The sequence below is a fragment of the Lutzomyia longipalpis genome, chromosome 2 (assembly GCF_024334085.1).
Source record: "Lutzomyia longipalpis isolate SR_M1_2022 chromosome 2, ASM2433408v1".
NCBI lineage: Eukaryota > Metazoa > Arthropoda > Insecta > Diptera > Psychodidae > Lutzomyia > Lutzomyia longipalpis.
In genome coordinates this window covers 16,019,176-16,040,133 of record NC_074708.1, presented here as the reverse complement: position 1 = coordinate 16,040,133, position 20,958 = coordinate 16,019,176, and the positions used below count along the sequence as shown (strand labels likewise).

General features: G+C 32.2%; 1 protein-coding gene across 15 annotated transcripts in view; it reads left to right on the top strand.

Moving 5' to 3' along the window:
* LOC129790817 (nuclear receptor coactivator 2) overlaps positions 1 to 20,958 on the top strand; it is an 81,018-nt gene that overhangs the window by 6,212 nt on the left and 53,848 nt on the right. For 3 of the 15 annotated variants that reach the window (XM_055828570.1, XM_055828564.1, XM_055828556.1), the window contains exon 1: positions 9,528 to 15,743. The exons of 10 other annotated variants lie outside the window; for them this stretch is intronic. The gene's annotated coding sequence lies outside the window, so the exon portion shown is untranslated. Of the gene's footprint in view, positions 1 to 9,527; positions 15,744 to 20,958 lie in introns of those variants that run through there. 2 more of the 15 variants (XM_055828562.1, XM_055828557.1) reach the window with 1 other exon arrangement.

Below are 20,958 nucleotides of genomic sequence, written 5' to 3'. Positions count from 1 at the left end.
TGTCTAAGATAATATGAAAATTGGAAAATTGTTTGAAAACATTCAATTCAATATCTCCATAATATCAATAATACATTCCTGCAATAATTAATTTAATATTTGATTACTTATACAAATTAGAATACAATAAAGTTTATTTTGTATTCAAGAGATGATTATTAATCGAGATTTATATGCAATTTATAAAACGTGCTGTATTAATAGGTACTAAACGTTATTTGGTTCAATTACATACTATCAAGATATTATCTTAAGATAATAATAAATTATGTGCCTAATGGAATTTCTTCACTTCTCACAGCAAGAATAACAAATCATTAAAAAGAATAAATCACTTTTATGTCTAAATATTAATTTAAATTTATTTATTTTTTTTTATAAAAAGGTTGTTTATTTATGAGAAACAAGTCCGTTTAACAATTAGGGCAGGTTCCCTTGAAAAGTCATATGTTTTATCAGTAATAACCTTTTAATCCGCACAGTCGTTACAGACAAAGCAGAAGAAACAAGCCAAGTCTAAGAAAATGAAAACAATGTCTTATAGTAATTTTTTTATAAGGTGTTATAAAGTTTTTTTTAAATGAATATTTATAAATCAAACCTTTATGAAATCCAACTACCTTGAGATGAATAAATTCTGTTGAAGAAAAAAGAAGGCTCTTCAAGTGCTCAATATAATTTACCGGACAAAGTGCAATCAAATATGAATAAATAAAATCTACAAAATGTTCAATCTAGCGGAAAAATTACCTTCACTTTGTCTCACAAGAAGACATATTATTGGGGAAATTGATTATTTTTTGCACACATTGAGAAAAGTTTCTCTTTGAACAAGAAATTGCAGAGAATTTTTTTTCTTCAAGTTCTCTCTTTTGCATTTATTCCCAAATTGATGGATTTTACGTGCCGGATTCTCTTCCCAAATGAATCTCGCACACCAGCGTAAATATTTTATAAATATTTTCTTCAATGGATTAATATTGCAAAAAAGAAGTCTTTTTGTCCGTAATTTATTCCTTCACGCTTTGTGTTGCAATAATTATTATGAATTTCTGCTGGCACTCATGGAAGCACATACCTACACATAGAAATTAATTTTTTTCTTATTATGTGTTTGTAATTTTTGAGTGGGCAAAATTAAAATTAAAAAAAAAAAGAAAAATAAAAGGATTTTTTCTTTTTTTTGTACTGAATGATGTTGTTTCAGTTCAGTTATATTTTGAAAGAAAGAACTCACATTCAATAATTTCTGGGAAATTGAGTTGTTTTTTTTGTACCTTCAATTAAACATTGAGGTATATAATAATTTCTGTCTCTTGGGTGTTCTCGGAAAATTCATTCTTTGTTGTGATTTCCACGAAAAGCGCACCAAAATAATGCTTGTCCCAATTGAGGGTATATTATTTTGATGTTGAATTGACAAAAATACTTTACAGAGAACAGGTGAGTTTTCGATGGAAAAGAGCCGTGACAAAACATGGCAAAATGAGAGTAATTTTTACAAAAGCAGCGTGCAAAAGTGAAATAAAATGTTCAATTTCGCAACGGTGTGATTCACATGGAGAAAATTTTTCAAGGTACAAACTTGTCAAAAAAAAATTATTTTTTTAAAGATTTTTTTGTCATCCAAAGAGGTGTGTTGGCATTTCATAAATAAAATGGCGATGTATGGAATTTTAAAGGGTGTCTGCAAGGATGAGGAATCCTCAAAATTCCTCAACATTTGAGAATTTCCCCTTGAAGGACGAAAGACGTCCTGAAACTACCAGGGAAACATGAATCGTCAGCACTGGAAATTTTTAGGGGTGCTTTTTTGCTTAGTCTCCATGTCTCTCTCTCTCCCTCTCTCCCTCATGCACATACCTGCAATAATAGGGGATGAATATACATAGATAAAACCAGGGATAGTGCTATGAGAAAATACAAAAACTCACTGCAATGACTTGAGAGATTTTTCTCAATGTTATTCAAAGTAAATTTTGTCCTTTACTCAGCAAAATCCTTTTTATCCACTCAATTCATCATTTTTTGCTTCCCCGTAGTCATGTCTGAAAAAAATAATAATTTGTTGTCTCTCTCCCACATTCTCCCCCATTAAAAGTACCAACACAAGCATTCATGTCCGTCCATACAATTAGGAGGTGCTGACGTTTCACTGGATCCAGTGTTTATACACCAACCATGTGTTTGTGCGAAAAAAATACACTACTAGCTCAAAATATAAAATCAACAACTTAAGAAGTCAACAAAATAGTAATTTAGTTTTATTAATGAGCATGATATGCTAATGAAAATACAAGTCAGGGAAAAAAGATTTTTGAATTTAGGTAGTTGAGTTTTGGTGATGACAAAAACAGATCAATTATGATTATAATCGTGTTTCATTTAATAAAATGTTTTATTGGATTGCGAGAATAATTCTTTTTATCAGGAGATTTTTCTTATTTGATAAGGATAATGCTCTATTCTATTGACTTAAATAGTTTCGAAGTTAGTTGTAATAGTTTAGCTTAAAAGAATAAAATTCAAACGATTGTATTCTGAATCTTGACAATTCTTTAAATAGGATTGTTATGACAGCAGATCCTTTATAGTTAGGTCATCTCATGGCAAAAGACTGCAGGCAGTGCTAGAAACTTGAAAATTGGCATAAATGTTCCTTAGGGCATATAAAGGAAGGAAAATGAGTGCGGTTTGGTTTCGTCCGCTAAAAAGCATATGGCGGCCAATTTTCAAAATGGCGTCCTTTTGAGCTATAATGTAATCTAAAGTTTGTCGTAGGTGGCTGAAATTTTAGTATGTTATAGCTGGCATCAATACCTTTCCAACGATAGGTCATTTGACTTCCTAGGTCCCCTAGAACCTAAGATATTGCCATTTTTAGGTTTTTCTTTATAAGCTCATATCTCCGGTTCTACGTAACGTACAAAGATGTTTGACCTATCATTGGAAAGGTCTTGCAATACTCTACAACTCTCTAGAACATTGCAAACCAATTAAAAGAACATTTATGGGTCAAAAATACAAAAAACAATGTGTAATTTTTGACGCAAAAATTTTCATTAAAAAATAATTTTATCGGAATAAATTTTTTCTCAGTGTATTGTCCAGATTCAGACGTTTCCAAAACATGGTCATTATAGGCTGTAGCTCAAATAGAACCAGAGTTATAGCGATTTAAAAAACGTGAAATATTGAGAAAAAATTCTTGTAAACATTTCAACAAAAGGCAGAAATTTGTGTTTCATACGTCACTGAAATTTTTGTGATTCAAAAATGAAAACACATTCATGCTTTTTTTATGAAAATTGATATTAATTAGTTAATGTAATGACTAATTTTGGTGTGTGGTGTCAATTAAACATAATTATAATGTAAAATAAGTCTTATTTTACCATAAAAAAGTAAATAAAAAAATTTTGCATCACTCAACGCCATCTATCAGTGACGTATGAAACACAAATTTCTGCCTTTTGTTGAAATGTTTACAAGAATTTTTTCTCAATATTTCACGTTTTTTAAATCGCTATAACTCTGGTTCTATTTGAGCTACAGCCTATAATGACCATGTTTTGGAAACGTCTGAATCTGGACAATACACTGAGAAAAAATTTATTCCGATAAAATTATTTTTTAATGAAAATTTTTGCGTCAAAAATTACACATTGTTTTTTGTATTTTTGACCCATAAATGTTCTTTTAATTGGTTTGCAATGTTCTAGAGAGTTGTAGAGTATTGCAAGACCTTTCCAATGATAGGTCAAACATCTTTGTACGTTACGTAGAACCGGAGATATGAGCTTATAAAGAAAAACCTAAAAATGGCAATATCTTAGGTTCTAGGGGACCTAGGAAGTCAAATGACCTATCGTTGGAAAGGTATTGATGCCAGCTATAACATACTAAAATTTCAGCCACCTACGAAAAACTTTAGATTACATTATAGCTCAAAAGGACGCCATTTTGAAAATTGGCCGCCATATGCTTTTTAGCGGACGAAACCAAACCGCACTCATTTTCCTTCCTTTATATGCCCTAAGGAACATTTATGCCAATTTTCAAGTTTCTAGCTCTGCCTGCAGTCTTTTGCCATGAGATGACCTAACTATTACAATATTGTTGCATTAAAACCATTGATATATCTTCTAAGGATTAAACATTAAAAGATAAAATCATTTGAAGACGATTTTCTATTGGAACATTCAATTTTTTATTAGGCTAGGTCTTAGTTTTTAGGCTAGACCAAAGTTTTCTTAAGCTAGGTCTAAGGTTTTTAAGCTAGACCTAAAGCTTTAAAGTTCGGCCTAAGGTTTTTAGACAAGACTATAAGTTTATAAAGCCAAGCTTTAGTTTTCAAGCTAGGTCTAAGTTTTTTAAGCTAAACCTAAATTTTTAAGCTAGGTTTATGTTTAGGCTTTTTAGATTAGACCTTATTTTTAAGGTCAAACTTAAGAATTTAGGCTTATGTCAGACTTTATCGGGGCCAAAATGCATTTTTGGATAACTTTTACAAATTCCTCTTTTTGAAAATGATCAAAATATGTTTCTAGTCCTCTGCGCGCATCCATCGAAATTCGTAAAATCTTACTTAAATGTATTCAGGCCTAATATAGTTCGATTTAAATTTTAAATCTTAAAAGCTATACTTTTCATCATTTATGTAAAATAAGTAAGGCGGGCCCAAAATATTTAGCCCTACATTGAGAAAAAAAGGTCTAGCTTTAATAAACTTAAGCCTATCTTTAAGATTTAACCCTGATTAAGAAAAAAAAGACTTAATATCGACCTAAAAAAATCTTTATCCCAAATTACTCCAACGGACCAATTTGTGACCTTGAAAGTACTTCTGAATCATCTAAACTGCAATAAATCAATCATAAATTCAATAAATGTTCGCGTGGATATGAATTAGTAGCTTGTAGTGTAAAATCGCGAGAGTCAAATTCATCGTAAAGTAAATTACATGATGTTATGCTGAAATAATGAAGAAGAAAAACACAATTTTTCTGACTGTAACATTGCAAAATGCATGAAACAGCAAATTTCTTAGTTTTTTTTCTTACTTCTTCAGCTCTATCTTCCTCAGGGTTGAGCTCTCTATATCATTAAAAGCAACATACACTTTTAATATCACTCTATGTATTATTATTTTTTTCAGCCAACACTGAAAGTCTTTTCATTCAGTGGATAAAGATGAAAGAAAGCAAAGATCGTGGAGTGAAAATGTATAATGAGGAGAGTGAAGGAGAGGAAAGAAAATGAAATTAATTACCATTATTTCTCATTTTTTTTTCTCCCTTATTCTCTGCGATTTTTTTCTTATATTTGCGCATTTTTTCTTAATTTTTGTTTTTTCTTGCCATGGTTCAATTTATTGAAAGTGAAGGAGTCAAAATTCAATGTGGAATCACTTTCATTTCTTTCGATAAACTTTAGTTCTTTGGTGAAAATTTTAAATGAAATGGATGTGTCTGTTAAGTCTCATGGGGGTGCTTTTGGAGGGTGTAAAATGTTGAATCATTTAAAATTAGATGATGCAAATTGTGCAATTTTAATGAACCACCCTTCAATGTAATTCGTACCATATGTATCCTTGAAAATTTCAAAGTTTTCTCATTAATTTTTGATGTTTTCCATCAGTTAATTGTGATAGTATAACATTGTACACGAAATTCGGTTGATTTATCAAATTAATTCCCTAAATCTTAGTTTTTTGCTTCATGCTCTTCTAATTTAATTTACCAAGTGGAAGTTTTGAATGAGGATTTAATGGACAAAATTAAATCTTGGAAAATTAATTGTAACAAAATTAGAACAAGAAAGTTAACATTTCAATGATTTAAATAGATCCTTTCAAATTGTTCAGCATTTAGTAGGTAAAGTTTTCCATCAAGATGTAACAGTGTTTTCCCAGAAACTTTTAGGCTTACAAATGAAAGTGAGAGTTATTATATATATTTTATATATAATAAAGAACAAGCTTTAAAGTTTTCTGTATGCCTATCTATTCAATATATTGAAACAAAGATATTTGGGTCCTATTGTAATATAGATTTTCTTGGAAAATTTAAAAGGAGTAAGGTCAAGCAGAATATTCAACAAAGTGATAAATTTCATTAATCATTCTGTGATTAAAATGGAAATCTTCAGTCTCTGATGTTCAGAGAAAGCTTTTTGTCTTAAAAAGGACTTCAAAATGCAAGTAAGCTGTTGGAATTCTGTTGTAGGTATATAAATGTATCCCGTTCGGTGTCAAAGGGAGAAGAAATTCACCCTTTTGTGCACCCCAAAGGATGTTACCAACCAGGCACGCAGGAGAGTTTAAAATCCCTTCCAAGTAGTTATATGTTTCACATGGCAATACATGTTGCTCATTAGGGTTGAAAAGGTGCGGTGTACAATTCAGTTTTTACCTGTGCACATTAGGGATTCAAGAGGGGGAAAATGAGAGAAAGAAAAAAAAAGTTTGTAACATAAGAGGCTCTCAGAAATATTCACAAAATTTTTGTAAACAGGTATTTAAATGGCATTTTTTTCCACCAAAAATTCTTCCATAAAACACATAATAATGTACATACATATATGAGGAGTTTTGTTGTGAATTTCCTTGACTTTGAGAACTATTTCTGGCTTCACAACATTGTGTTTCATTTCTTTGGCACTCAACTTGTTTTGATATCTTTCCATCGATTAATGAATTCTCTAACAATTTTCACGTTCTTCCACTCAATTGACGCTTAATTGCAACATTTGCATTATTCACCAGTGAATCTACATATGTATATAATATTGGTCTTAAAATAGATTGTTATTTGGTATATTTTTGAAGATGAGAAAGAAAGGGGGATGTTAATTGACTAATTTGATTGATTGACTGGTACTTTTTTGCAGCAATAAATCACGTGAAATTCTTTACTACAACAATCTTTGTGAAAATATTGTGGGAAATTTTTTTGTTTAATTTTTACAAACAAAAAGATTAATTTTTAATGGGAAAACATAAAAATAAATAACATCTAATCCTTGTCATCTATGAGAACTTTATTCCTCAAGTAAACTATCTTTTCCAAATTGCTGGTGAATTTATTATTGATTGGTTACAGTCGAAAATTGTAGATGAATTCAATTACAGGCTCACTTAATTGTTTGCGCACGATGGTCAGGAAAAGGAAGCAAAAAAACGTGCGGGGAAAAATCAATCCCTATATTGTTGTAGGCGATGAAGGAAAGAGCCCTGAATGATTTATTGGAAAATAAATTACGTTTTCACATTATTATCTACACCCAGCAAACTCCTTAATATAATTCTTATAGGAATTTTCCTTTTTTTTTTTTTCATTCAACCTCCACACAGCATTGGTCACTTGGTTGATTTTCTTCTGGATTTATTTATAGTTTTAATGCCACACGGGGGGAGTTTCATTGGGAAAATTGATAAGAGAAAATTAGGTCAGGATATGTGATTGAAGATATATAATAGTATTTTTTTTGCCACATCTAATTGATCTCAATTGACAATACCGTGGTGGGATAAGCAGAGATTTTTCCTTTGAGAATTCTCACAGATAAATTGAGATGTGTAATAAGTAATTTATGAAAGATATCCTGGTATGTTGTAATGTGAGAGAGTTCTTATCCCAGCTATGTGTGCAATTCACAAGAGGCTCGCAAGGAGGTTTCTTTTTATTTATTTTTCCTTCAATTGTCGCATGAAACAAAAAAAAGCAAGAGTTGAAGATGAAGAAACTCACAGCAGTGTCTATTTTTGGCATTAAATTTCTTTTTTCAAACCATTCACTTGGAGTTTGTCGTTTAGGAAATTATTCAGTGTGGGTCTTATGTTGAAAATTCCTCAACACTTCTCACTCTCTCTCTGATGCGATTGCTGAAAAATTTTTGCCAACGCATCTCTGTGTCATTGTGAACATTTTCCATTTGCATTTTCACTGTGTTTGTGGCAATTTTGTCTAAATTTCCATCTTTCCTTTTCACACCAAAAATAGCATCCACTTATCCCCCCTCATCGTATTATATTTTTGCACACATATCCACAATATCACTGTGTGGCCGGGAAAACTTACTGAAAATTTATACATGAGAAAATCTCCACTTTACAATCAATAAAATTTTCCAATGAGCCAAATGAAAATTCTATTTGAAACTTTAGTTAAAGAGACTTCGATACTATAAAAACAAAACATTTTTATTAGTTAGAAAAAAACTAAAATCTGAAAAGAAGCTTTTATTTGTGAGCTTCATCTTGTTGGTTTATCATATACCTCTCTTCCATTCATTTTATTCTTTTTTTTCTCAAGTCTCATTCGACTTTTAAATCACTTCTTCATGCTCGAATTTTCTCATTTCACACACAAACATTCACCCATAAACATTGCAATTACAAGTATGTTTGAGATGATCACCAGAAGCGTCTTGGTAATCCATTGACCCTCCCGCTGAGGTCCTTAACACGATTTTTCACCATTTGTTTGGTGTACGTTAGTGGGGCTTTTTTTTCCTCGTCTCCCATCGGCGAAAGCTCTCACAACGAAAAGTTGCGCAAAACACCAAAATTCCATCTCAATATATACCCCAAAAGCTTTCTTGTGCGTTAGGACTAGATTGGGAGGGGGTGTGGAGACGAAGGAAATGGGGTGAAAATCTACCACCAACTGTGAGTGTCTTCCTGTTGTGAAAGGAAGGAAGGAAGACATTGATAATGACGACAAACTCAATAAATCCATTCCCTCCATCTACAGGATTTTCTGTCCTCGCCATAGAATAACTTGTAAGATCCATTCCACTTTACATATTACACGTTCCTTTTTATTGGTCTTGTTTCTCTTAATACAAGCTCTCAATATTCACATAATACTACTGGACAGAAGTACCTACTTTCCATGAGACGCGTTGTAATACATACTTAATATTAAACCTTGGATAGAAAAAGAGCTAAGGGGTGATTCTACCAAAAATATTTTCATTTCATTTCTTACATCTTGAATTTTTTTTTAAAGATTTTGACAGATGAAGTTATTAATTCATTTTATTCTCATTCCAGAAAAGAGTCGGAAAGATTTTTAAAAAACTTATGGAAAAGTAATTTTCCTTAAAAATATTATTAAAGAAAGATACAAACTGTTAAAATTTATATCTATGTTTTTTCCCAGAATACCGAAAATCCTTCAACTGACGAATTGTAAGAAAAGAAAAAAAACAGATTTTTAAGAGAATCGGCCAAAATAATAAGCGGTACCTATGCGTATAAAAATGTAAACTGCGTCGAAAAATACCCGGCTGACCAACAGTTTCCTTGCGTTTTTATTACATTGTCTACTCGTAAAACTAAATTCAACGCTATCAGGATATTGCCTTTTTTTAACTGTAAATTCACTATTAAAAAAAACAGAGAACTTGAACATTTATTCCGCAACCTCATTGTAAAATAACGACATGATTTTCTACAATAAAATGTACCTATACCTATGAAGAAAAATTTATTGAATTCCCAGACGTACGCCCAAACAATTTCATGTACATTTGTTTTTATTTTGCGAGAATGAAAAAAAAGGTCCACGTCACAAAATATAATGACATATCAAGAGTAAATTTGATAGATGAGACGTCAATGTCAATACGTTACTATTTTTAGCCACGAATGAGATAAAAATTGCTCTTTTGAGAAATTTTCCTCAATGTGATTTGGTGCATTCACTTCTGCGTCTTTTTTTTTGTCTTTTTTTTTCTTCATTCGTGAACTTATGCTTTTTTTTCATATTTTCAATTCTATTTTTTGTCGCTCTTTGGTGTGGAGATTGAAAAGAAAATTTTCCCATGACACCTTAGACAAAGAACATGATTTTCTATAATCTCTTGAGACATCCTATCATATTTATGCATTCATGTCAACAATGTTGAACTTATTGGATAGATCTTATCGCATTTAAACAATGTTTTCTACGTAATAGAGCTCTTGTGTGGCAACTCTCAGGGAAGAGACACTCAATTATCAATTTTTTTTTCTTCTGTTCAATGCTTAACTTGGGCATATCCCACATTTTTTTAAAATTATCTTTTCCTTCTAAAACAAAAAAATGAGCAAGTTTTTTTTTGAAAATATAACGAAAACACAGAAAAAATCGTATAAAGATGTGTTTTATTCTTTGAAGAAAAGCTACGTTTAAAAAGGAGTGGTAAACGTTAGAAAAATATCAAACCGTAGAAACGAAACGTCAAACGTTAGAATTAATGTCAGCCCTTTAAAAATGATCATCAAACTTTAAAATAAACGTCAAACTGGAGACTGAATGTCACAAATAAGAGAAAGTACAGTCGAATAGAAACGTCAAAAGAAACAATAAAATAAGCCTCAAACGTTAGAAAATAAACGTCAATTGATAGAGAAAGAGCATAGTGATTGGAAAGAAAACTTAAATTGTTTGAAACAAAACGTCAAACGTTAGAATTACACACACAATGTGTCAAAAACTCCTATTTCGAAAGCAAAAGCCTAAAAAATGGGTTAAGAAATCCCGATTTTCATAAACCTCGATTCTTACGTCGTTCTTTTGATTTTTTTTTTAAATTTTTAAATAAAAAAAAGAATATTTCTTTAACATACTAATGAATAGTTTTCTGACTACGACCCTGATTTTTCAATATAATAGGAAGAAAACAAAAATTACAAATTAAATAATAATTTTTCTATTTGGCAAAAAGAAATAAAATTATTTTCTTAAAAATAACTAATGAAAACTTACAATTTTTTTTTTGAAAATTCGGTTTTTTAGTTTAGAAAGGAAGTTTTACTTTTGTTTGCTGTCAAATATTCTTTTTCGTAAGTTTAATAAAGAACCTCCACCACTGAGTAGCTTTAACTACCTAACTTTTGAGTCTAAATACGAATCTTAATACGAAAATTGATTTTTCTCTGTTTATTTTTTCTACCAATATTAAAATAATAAAAGGACAGATTAAGTACAACATCACTTAAAAAAAAACATGCCAAAATTTCCATTAATCTTTGTGATTCATGGTGATCATCATGGTAGTCAGTCATCATGATTATAATTAAGAGAAAGGAATGAAAGTTCTTTTGGGATTTTTCATTGCTTGATTATACTTTTGAGATTTTGTGGATGAAAATCATTTTAATATACATTTTGTGGTACAAAGATTGTAAAGAGACACGATGGAAAAAGGCAAAAAAAGATTGCAGCTCTAAGATTATAGAAGTCATTGATGCGATAACCTTGCGACGACAAATGAATTTGTAATATTTTCATTGCTTCACACTTCTTCACGCTAAAATGAGAAAATAAAAGTGATGTCTATAGAAAAATTGGCATCCGATTTTTTATTTATGGAATTTCCTAATTTTATTAACTATATAGTTTCATTTTTTTTAGATATAAAAAAATTTGTAGACTATGATTAGGTACCTATATGGAATTTTGGAGAGGGAGGTAGGAGGGGGGGGGGGTAAAAGCTCTGTGTGAAGTAAGTATGCAGCAAGTTTCACCCTGTAAATTGATAGTCTTTTATTTAATAGTGAATAATATTTTGGGTGATTTTTTTTGTGAGTGTGTATATAGTGGAGCTTTTGCTACTATATATAGTTTGCCTAGTCTACCATATAGGTAAGAAGTAGTATTGGGAGAAAGAGAAAGATATAGAGATGGCGTTTGTGTGCACAGGAATATTGGTAAAGGTTTCTCAAGGCAGTAGTGAAACAGCAGACGTATGGAGTGTGTGTGTGTGCTGAAAGATGACGATGGCATAGAGGTAGTATGAAGGAGGTAAGAGAGGGGGGAGGGGAGGGTAGGTGAAAATGGGTGGTAGGAGAGTAAAAGATTGCCAAAGTATTTGATAAAAGAGTAGCACTAATGAAAATGTGGTAGTGGCTACGTTGCGCGTGTGTGTCGTCACCAAAAAGCTCCCCACTTCGCTCGTGATCCAACCGACCGGTTGCTCCTACTCACTCACTCATGTGACACCCTGTATCTACCCATTGCACTTGACAATTTTTCTGACGACGCAATTTGTGCTCCCAACTTCAGTATGAGTTCGCATTTCATATCGGTTGGATGGTGGTATCAATTTTTTTTACAACATAAACTCACTTATATCAAATTCAATTGACTTTTTGGGTATAAATTAAACATTCAGTTTTACCTTTATTGTTTTTTTGTGGGTGGTACTTACTGCTAAAAACATTTTCTCAGTGAGAATCCCACTCTGGGCGTCGTGTGTTGCGCCACAAATCAAGGATAAATGCTATTGAGGTCGGAAAAATCAATATAAAAGGATATTGAATTTTATGTGAGGTGGAAACACGAATTCTCTGGTTACCCATGAGTTGTGTGTGACACAAAACAGAAAAAAGAATTAAAAATAATTTTGAAAAAAAAATAAAAAGTTGAGAGTTTAAAAAAAATCTCGGTGCATTCTCAATTTTTATACATATATTGCGTAAACTTCGTAAGAAAGTGAGTTTGAAAGGAAGAGAATTTATCGGTTTTGGAAAATATTGTGGAAAATTGATCTATATGTATATTTTCCATTGAGTGCCACTAAATTTTGTGCGAGAGTGGTTGAAGATAAGTAATGAAATTGAAGTGACGTGGAATGTATTTTTACAGTGATGAAAATACATAAGAATTTAATTGCAACTGTATAACAAAGGTGATTTATATGCAAATCCACAGACACACTTTCCCAACTGAAAATACATATACAAAATAAAATTTTTAAGCCCTCAACGACAAGAAAATACACACACGTGCAAAATTTTGTTGGAATTGAAGCTTTTTCTCCCATGAAATGATGAATTGAAATTTTCGGTGGATTTGCGACTTCTTTCAAATATATGTATTTGTCAGTGTAGCGTAAGAAAAAAAACCAAAGAGATACAGTGGGGATCCGTAGTAAATATTTAATCGGTTCTGTTCCGGAATGTTTACTACGGGCCAAAATCTAAACTGGTGGATAAATATCCAAAATATTTATGCAGGCCTCTTCTGTAAGATCAACAAAGTGATCTTAGGTACAAAAACATTATTTATTTAGCTAAATAATATTAAAAAAGCGCTAAAATTGAAATTGAGGGGTGGCTCGTAGTAAACATCTCGGAAACAGTGCACAAAAAAATCTAATTCTTGCCATTTTTCTCTGAATTAAATCACTGTGGCCCGTTCCTAGACTTCCTTAGAAGTTTCTTTTTATCACAAAACTAAACTTTAAGGCAATTTTCACAATAATTTTAATAAATTTTGTAGTGGATCAAATTGATCACAAAAAGCCAAGTCAAACTTCATTTTGGAAATCCGATCAGCTGACAAATCGTTTCGATATTTTCCGAAGCATCCCGATGAATTCCGAAGTATCGATATATCGAATACGTCTTCCCACCAGAGGGAAAAAATCTTTTGATCAGTAAATTCTGCATTTGTCAGAAGAATATTCTTTTTTGGTCAGGAGAACTTGTCTCTTTTTTTAATGAAATTATAAATAAATTTTTTTTGAAAAAGTTAGGTATCATCAAAATGCAGATTTATGGTGCTATGCAGGAAAATCATGTCAGGAAAAAATGATCATGACATTTTTTCCTGACATTTTTTTTCATTCCTTCTGACTTCCACTAATATATTTCCCTATCTTTCGTCTTTCTCTGACGCATGGTGACGACATTTTCATCATTTCATGCCTTCTCTCTCGGTCTTAGGAATTTCGGATATTTTGTCCTATTCTTCGCCGAGCTGAACATTTTTTTCTCTTTTCTGTGCACTCCACATGTTTTTCCATTTCGTGTTATTTTTTCAGTATTTGGGAATATTTTTCCATGGAAAAGTGAAAATTGGCTTTGCTGAAGTGTTCTCAGTGTCAGGAAAGCAGTGAAAAGTAGAAATTTATGGTTATTTAGCGGCCAATTATGTGAAAATCTGCGAAGTGCAAAATCAAAACATTCTTTCCCTGACCAATTTTTACGGGATATTTTTCTGGATTTTGACCACACAAATCATTTCATGCAGGCTTTTTGTCCCTTCCTACAGGTCATCTGCACACGGAAGGTTTGTGTGGGGTCAGAGAAATGCTTCCTGGTTGGTGGAATTCTACCTGAACGCGGAAAAATTGGTCCGGGAATGAATGTTTTGCTATCGAAACTTCACTGTTTTCACTAGTTTGGCCGATAAATATCCACGATTTTCCACTTTTCACATTTTTACTGGCACCGACAACACTTCAGCAAAGCCAATTTTCACTTTTCCATGGAAAAATATCCCCAAATACTGAGAAAATAACACAAAACGGAAAAACATTTTGAGTGCACAGAAAAGAATGTTAGAAAAAATGTTCAGCTCGGCGAAGATTAGGACAAAAGATCCGAAATTCATAAGTCCGAGCGAGAAGGCATGAAATAATGAAAATGTCGGAAGCATGCGTCAGAGAAAGACGAAAGATAGGGAAATACATTAGTGGGAGTGAGAGGGAATGACAAAAAAATGTCAGGAAAAAATGTCATGATCATTCTTTCCTGACATGAGATTCGTGAATAGGACCATAGAGCACCATAAAAATATATTTTTTTAAAACTAGAGCGCCATATAATTTGAGGTTAAAAATGTGAAAAATGGGAATTTAAAACTTTGTCCTATAATACACCCACAATTTTCTTTATTCAGTAGTAAATAAGAATTTTAAGCGACTTTATTACGAATATTCTTGAAAAATTGCTCCTTCATACTCTATTATCAGAAAATGTCTCAAAATTTTATAAAAAAAAACATTTTTTGAAAAAATTTACAATAGGTAATTTTTCCCCATATATCGATTTTTAGGTTCAATATATCGAAATCGCAAACTATCGTTTCTTGCAATGTTTAAAGCGGATCAGTGGTCACACAATGTTTACTTCGAGCCAACCGAGCTCGGTTTCAATTATGTTTACTACGGGCCATATTTACTTCGAGCCATGTTTATTACGGATCCCCACTGTATATATTTCCAAATCCACGCGAAATACAACTGTGTGAAATTCATGGTGAAAAATTTTTTAGAGGAAGAAAAAAAAACGCAAAAAGTGGTTAAAAAGCTATGATCTCCTGGTAGGAATTTGTGGTTACGGTCTTGAAAATCTTTCATGCATTTTACCACGAGCTTGACATAATAGTTAGTGGACTTATATTGCTGAAAAAGTGACATTTAGTAGTTCCAAAAATCGCCACATGCAGTGAAATACTAAAAAAAAAATTAGTGTGTAGATGTGTAAAAATTTTACATTTACCTAAATTACTTCTTACACGAAGCAACCAAATGGAAAGGAATTCACCTGGATGAATTTTGCACCTTACATTTGGTGCTCCTAATTAAGCTTACAAGAAAAAAAACACTAAATTATCAATTTTTTCTACTAAAATTTCCTAGTTCAAAAAAGATTCTTCAGAGAGATTTTACCATGATATTGTAAAATAAAAAGTTCTCAAGTTGAATTATATACCTACCTACCTACATAAAATACATAGAGTAAAATTGGTAAGGTAAAAGAAACATAAAATCATAAGACAAGTGTAAATGTGTGTGTGTGCAATTCCCAACGAGCGGTGAAAACTTGAACAAGGTGTCCAAAATTTCGAGATATTTCCACCGCAAGCTGGACACAAAAGAGTGTGTTCTTCATAAAACCCTCTAAAACTACAAATACACCATCAAATTAGACAACTTTTCTTCAACTTTGAGTCATTTTTCAGGTAATTGTTCACCGTTCCCCCTCCTCTTTTTATTACTTCGGATTATCTCTTTGCAATTTTTGCCATCCAATTTTTATTTGCACACTCATCCACAAAAGTCTCACAAATATTGACAACAATTTTTCTCATAATATACAACATTTTCCTTCTTACAAATTTCTGAATATACCTTTATTGCTGTGGTGTTAGAAAAGCAAGAGCGAGCTCTGGGAAGAATATTATGAAATATTGTATCACCTGTGGCGTCTTGGCCAATTCAGTGTCAGGGAGTGAATTGAGAATGAGGTGTATATATCCAACAATTAAAATGTACGGGTAAGCTGACCAAGCTTACGAGAGCTGTGTTTCTTTCAGTGTACCAATTTTGTGAGAGCAAACTAGAACGCGAATTAGTTTAAATATGCTCAAAGTCGGGAAAAGTTGAAAAGTCGTACCGTAAGAAATCTTTAAAACGCCATATCTCGGGAACGGCTCCATAGATTTTCGAGTTTGAGCTATCGTTGGAAAGGTCTTAACCTCAACTATAATATATTAAAATATGAAGTAAATCGATAATAGCATTTTCGAAATATTCGAGTTCGAAATTTTCGAAAATTTTTATTTTGACTTTAGCACCTCTCGCGGTCATTTCTCGAACTTGCAATGTTCTAGACATTTGTAGGGCTTCACGAAACCTTTCATTTGCACTTGAGTTGATCAAAATCGGACTTGTAGAACCCGAGATATGACATGCCAAATTTGGAAGGCTATATCTCGAGAACGGAGACATAGATTTTCTTCATTTTTGGCATGAAGCTAGATAATATGGTCAGCTACAACATATCAAAAAATGAAGAAAATTTATGTCGCCGTTTTCGAGATATTCATCGAAAACTAATCGAAAATTTTGTTTTCGATTTTTGGCCCCCTAGCGGTCACTTTTGAAACTTTTGATGTTCTAGAGAGTTGTAGGGTTTGTTGAGATCTTTCATTTGACCCCGAGTTGATCAAAATCGGTCAAGCCGTTTTCGAGTTATGGTCGATTTTCGATAAAAAATTGTGGCGGCCATATTGACTAAACGGCTTGACCGATTTTCGAAAATGAGGTATCGTTGGAAAGGTCTTAATGGCCCCTACAACATATCAAAATTTCAGCCCTCTAGCTATAATAGCGGCTGAGATATAGCGAAAACAAAATTTTGAGGTTATTCAAAATGGCGGACGGGGGGGTGGGGGGTAAAATTTGACGTCATAATCGGACGTCTTCCAGTCGACTTTTAAACTTTGCCGTTTACCGCAAGTCTCTATCTATCACCGTTCTCTTGCAATTTAGCTTTGTACTACGGACGGACGGACGGACGGACGGACGGACGGACGGCCGGCCGGAAAAAAAATTTTTTGGCGCATACGTTTTTTGGAATGTGGGGACCCTAATTCGTGCTCATCCCAAGTTTGAGCCCGATCTGACGACTTTCGATTTTGCTCGGTACACAAAAGCTGTGTCTGAAAGAAACACAGCTAAAAGCGCACGAATTTTTGAGTAGTTTCAGTCGTGAAGAATTGAAGCAAAATTGTGGACCGGTGTTAATAGAATTATTATTTCGAGGATAGGGTAATATATCAGGGTTAGTTAATACAATAAAGACAATGTTAATTGCTTCTTGAATAATAAAAAGTATTCCTTGTTTCATTTTTAAACTAGATTATGTTTGACGTGTATCCAGGGGCGAACGCACGATTTTTTCTAAGGGAGGTTGTTTTATTTTCTTCTTATTCGTCCTCTTTTTTTTGGTTTTAGAGGAATTTGAAAAATACGTTTTGATATTTTTGTCGAAAAAATTCATGAAATTAACTCATTGTAAATTAACAGAGCCTGATGAAAATAAAGAAAATTTGTCGAAACGTCGCTATATGGCAGTAAAGTTGTAGCTTTTCTTTCGTGTGTGATGCGACTTTTTTTTACATTAAAAAATACTTCCAAAATATTAAAAAATGAAGATAATTTAGATTAATTTTAAGGGCTTCATGGATGTCTAAATTTAGTTTAAAACAAAATTAATAGAAAAAAATCCATCTTTTCTTAAAAAAGCGATTTCTATAAATTTTATCAAAAAAGAAAAAACTTAAAAATACTTCATTATACATTCAACAAGGGATTGTTTGAACACTCCATCCTGCATCTTTTTTTTAATAGTTTAATCATAAGGAATGGTCGCAATTTTTGAAACTCGAAAAATTTTGAAAGCGATTTTGAAACTAATTTTGAAATATTTCGTGAATCCTTATTAAGTGTCAGGAATTAAGTATTTTAACTTTTAAAAATAAATTTAGATTCTGAAAAATTATTTGAATTTTCCACATTTTGTGTCATTTTATTCCTGTGATTTCCGTAGAGTTTCCAAAATTATTTGACCATATATGTAACCTTATATTGAAGCCTTTACAAAATTTAACTGGGAATATGTGCATTTTTTAAAACAGACAAACATACTACTATTTGTTTTTATTTTAACGAAGGCTGAAGTTAGAATTTTAAATTTTTTCTGTATTCTTATATTTTTGACTTGTGAGCAGATTAACATTCCTTATGTTTATCAATACAGTCGTGCTCTCGTGGTAGGACCGTCGTCAAAATGACTTCTCCGCGGTAAAACGGCTTCAGAATGAAGTATTTTGCCTTCGCAGTGGGACAATTAGTACTATTGGAAAGGTAGGATACTAATTGTCCCACTGCGAAGGCAAAATTCCTCATTCTGAAGCCGTTTTACCGCGGAGAAGTCATTTTGACGACGGTCCTACCACGAGAGCACGACTGTACATAATCAATAAAAGTTTTCGATTTTTCTTCGAAAACTTTTTTTCTTCTGTTCTTTTAATCATAATTTTAAAAAAAATCCTTGTATCTTTCAAAATAACTTTGTAAGAAAAATCAATTAAAAATTTTCATTCTTGTTTAATGCAAATTTTTTTTTATACATACCTATTACAAAGATTTTTTTTCTAAACTATAACACCGAAAAACTGAAAATAAAAAAATCATAGAACCCAACATGTCGGTATTTACAAAGATTAATTGTAATGTTTATTCTCAAAGGTTTTTTTTTCAAGTGATTTTAAATGAATCACTCACATAAAATGGTCTATCTACTACATTATTTCAATATCACAAGACAATGTGGGCCTTGTTGGAGGTATTCTTTGTACATATATTTTTTTGCATAAGCTCCTTACTAGGTTATCACAAATGAAAGAACAAATATGAAGAAAAGGTTTCTGAAAGCCAAAACTCAAGAATGTGCTATTTAAACTCAAAGTAAAGATTATGCTTGCCAATGAGCTGTCAGAGATCTTCGCGTGTGCCTTTTTTTTTCGCGGTAGGTATGATGAAAAACAAGAAGCAACGTGAAAAGTAGAAAAAAAATTAATATAATTGTTTGCTAAATGTGGAAAAGCTCATTTAGGTACCTACATATACGGTTTTTTTTGAAGCTGAAATACACTGTGAAAATGGCAGTTTTGGTGTGTTGCAAGTATTTCTGTGCATGAGTTGCTTTCATGCTGACGTCGAGTAAAATACACACACACATATGCTGAAAAAAAAAACTTATCAATGTGGTTGAGTTGAAGCTTTTGAGGTATACCTACCTATATATTGGGACCTATATGTATTATTTCGAAGAATATTATTCTTGATGTTTCGGAATGGGACTTTTTGAGACTGATAGCTGGATAAATATAGCATTAATATGTGCAAACTTTAGAGAGAGAGAAAAAAAAGTATGTTGGTGCGATAAGAAGGGAAGAAGGAATTTGTATAATTCTTTTATTTCTTCAACTTCTTCCTACCCACTTTGCGTTGTATGTTGACTTATTTATCAAGCATGTCACATTTTGTGGTAAAGTGAATTAAATAATATAATTAAATCAGTAATAGGAGTATATGCGCGGGGACAGTGTCAAAACCACTAAAATGCTAATAAGCCGAGGAGAGAACATGCTCAAAGGAGACTTCATTTTTTCCATGTGATTTATTGGTTCATTTTTTTCATCGTCACCCTCGTCATGAATTTCCCAGCACAACTTTTATGTCTCTCTTCACAAGCGATTAATTTCTGTGAGGAAGTTGAAAAGAAGTATTCTTGGTAAATTGTTTTCAAGAATCCAGGAGGGAGACGGGAGGGGGAGGGGTTGTAGAGGAAATAGAGTCATTGGTGAATTTTATTAAATTCAAGGATGATGAAATAATATATCGTGGGGGATTAATTATAAGTAAAAAGAGCGTGTATATTTTGCGATGTGAAATAAAATTCGCGAATTTGTTCCATTTTGGTGAATTTTGGGTTGAAGACAAGGCAAAAAATTATGGATAGAGATGCGAAATATATATAAAATTTCCACCAAAAATTTTATATAATAAACCTACATAATGTACAAGACTATGGGTTGAAAAAAAAGGCACTAATGTTAGGATTCTTCTCTTGTTCTTTCCACATTCTAATCCTATATTGTGGTGGCTACCTATGTGGTATGGTCTTGAAAGAAAAAAATCTATTTCATTTCTCAATTCTCTGGAATTACATAAGATGGAAGCAGATTGAGCGTGGAAAGAAAAGGAAAACGTATATGGGGACGAATGAATGGGTGGATGAGAGAGGATGAATGTGCAAAAGAATTGACGCGACGTCTCTTGTTCACAGGTGGTATTCGATCCACCACACCGCAAAAATAATCATTGCAACCTTATCATTTGATGAGAAACATGATGGAATATTATTGGTAAAAAAAGGGGAATAAGAGTAAAATAAGCACGATTGAGGGGAAGAGTATCAATAAATAATTTATAGATAAAAATTTGATGTCTGAATTGAGTCACTTACAAGTCCCAATGATTTGAGATTAAGTGACATCAACCAGGGGGAAATAGTGTCAAATTGACAAATGATTAGTAGAAAATTGAGTTTTAATTACTAGGACATGTGTGGTTGCGGGAGTGCGTAACAAAGGAATGTAAACAAATTGGAAAAAAAGTATTTATATTGTAAAATTGATGAGTCCGCAAATGGGGGCGCAATGGCGCGTTTTCTTTATTTTTTTTTTTCATTTAACCAAACTCATACCAAAGTGAAGCTAAAAGTATTCAATATTTGCCATTTAAACACCCACAAATTGTGATGAAATAATGTACTTTATACTTTGAGAATATAGACGCATTTTCTAGACACTTTCGAGACACTGT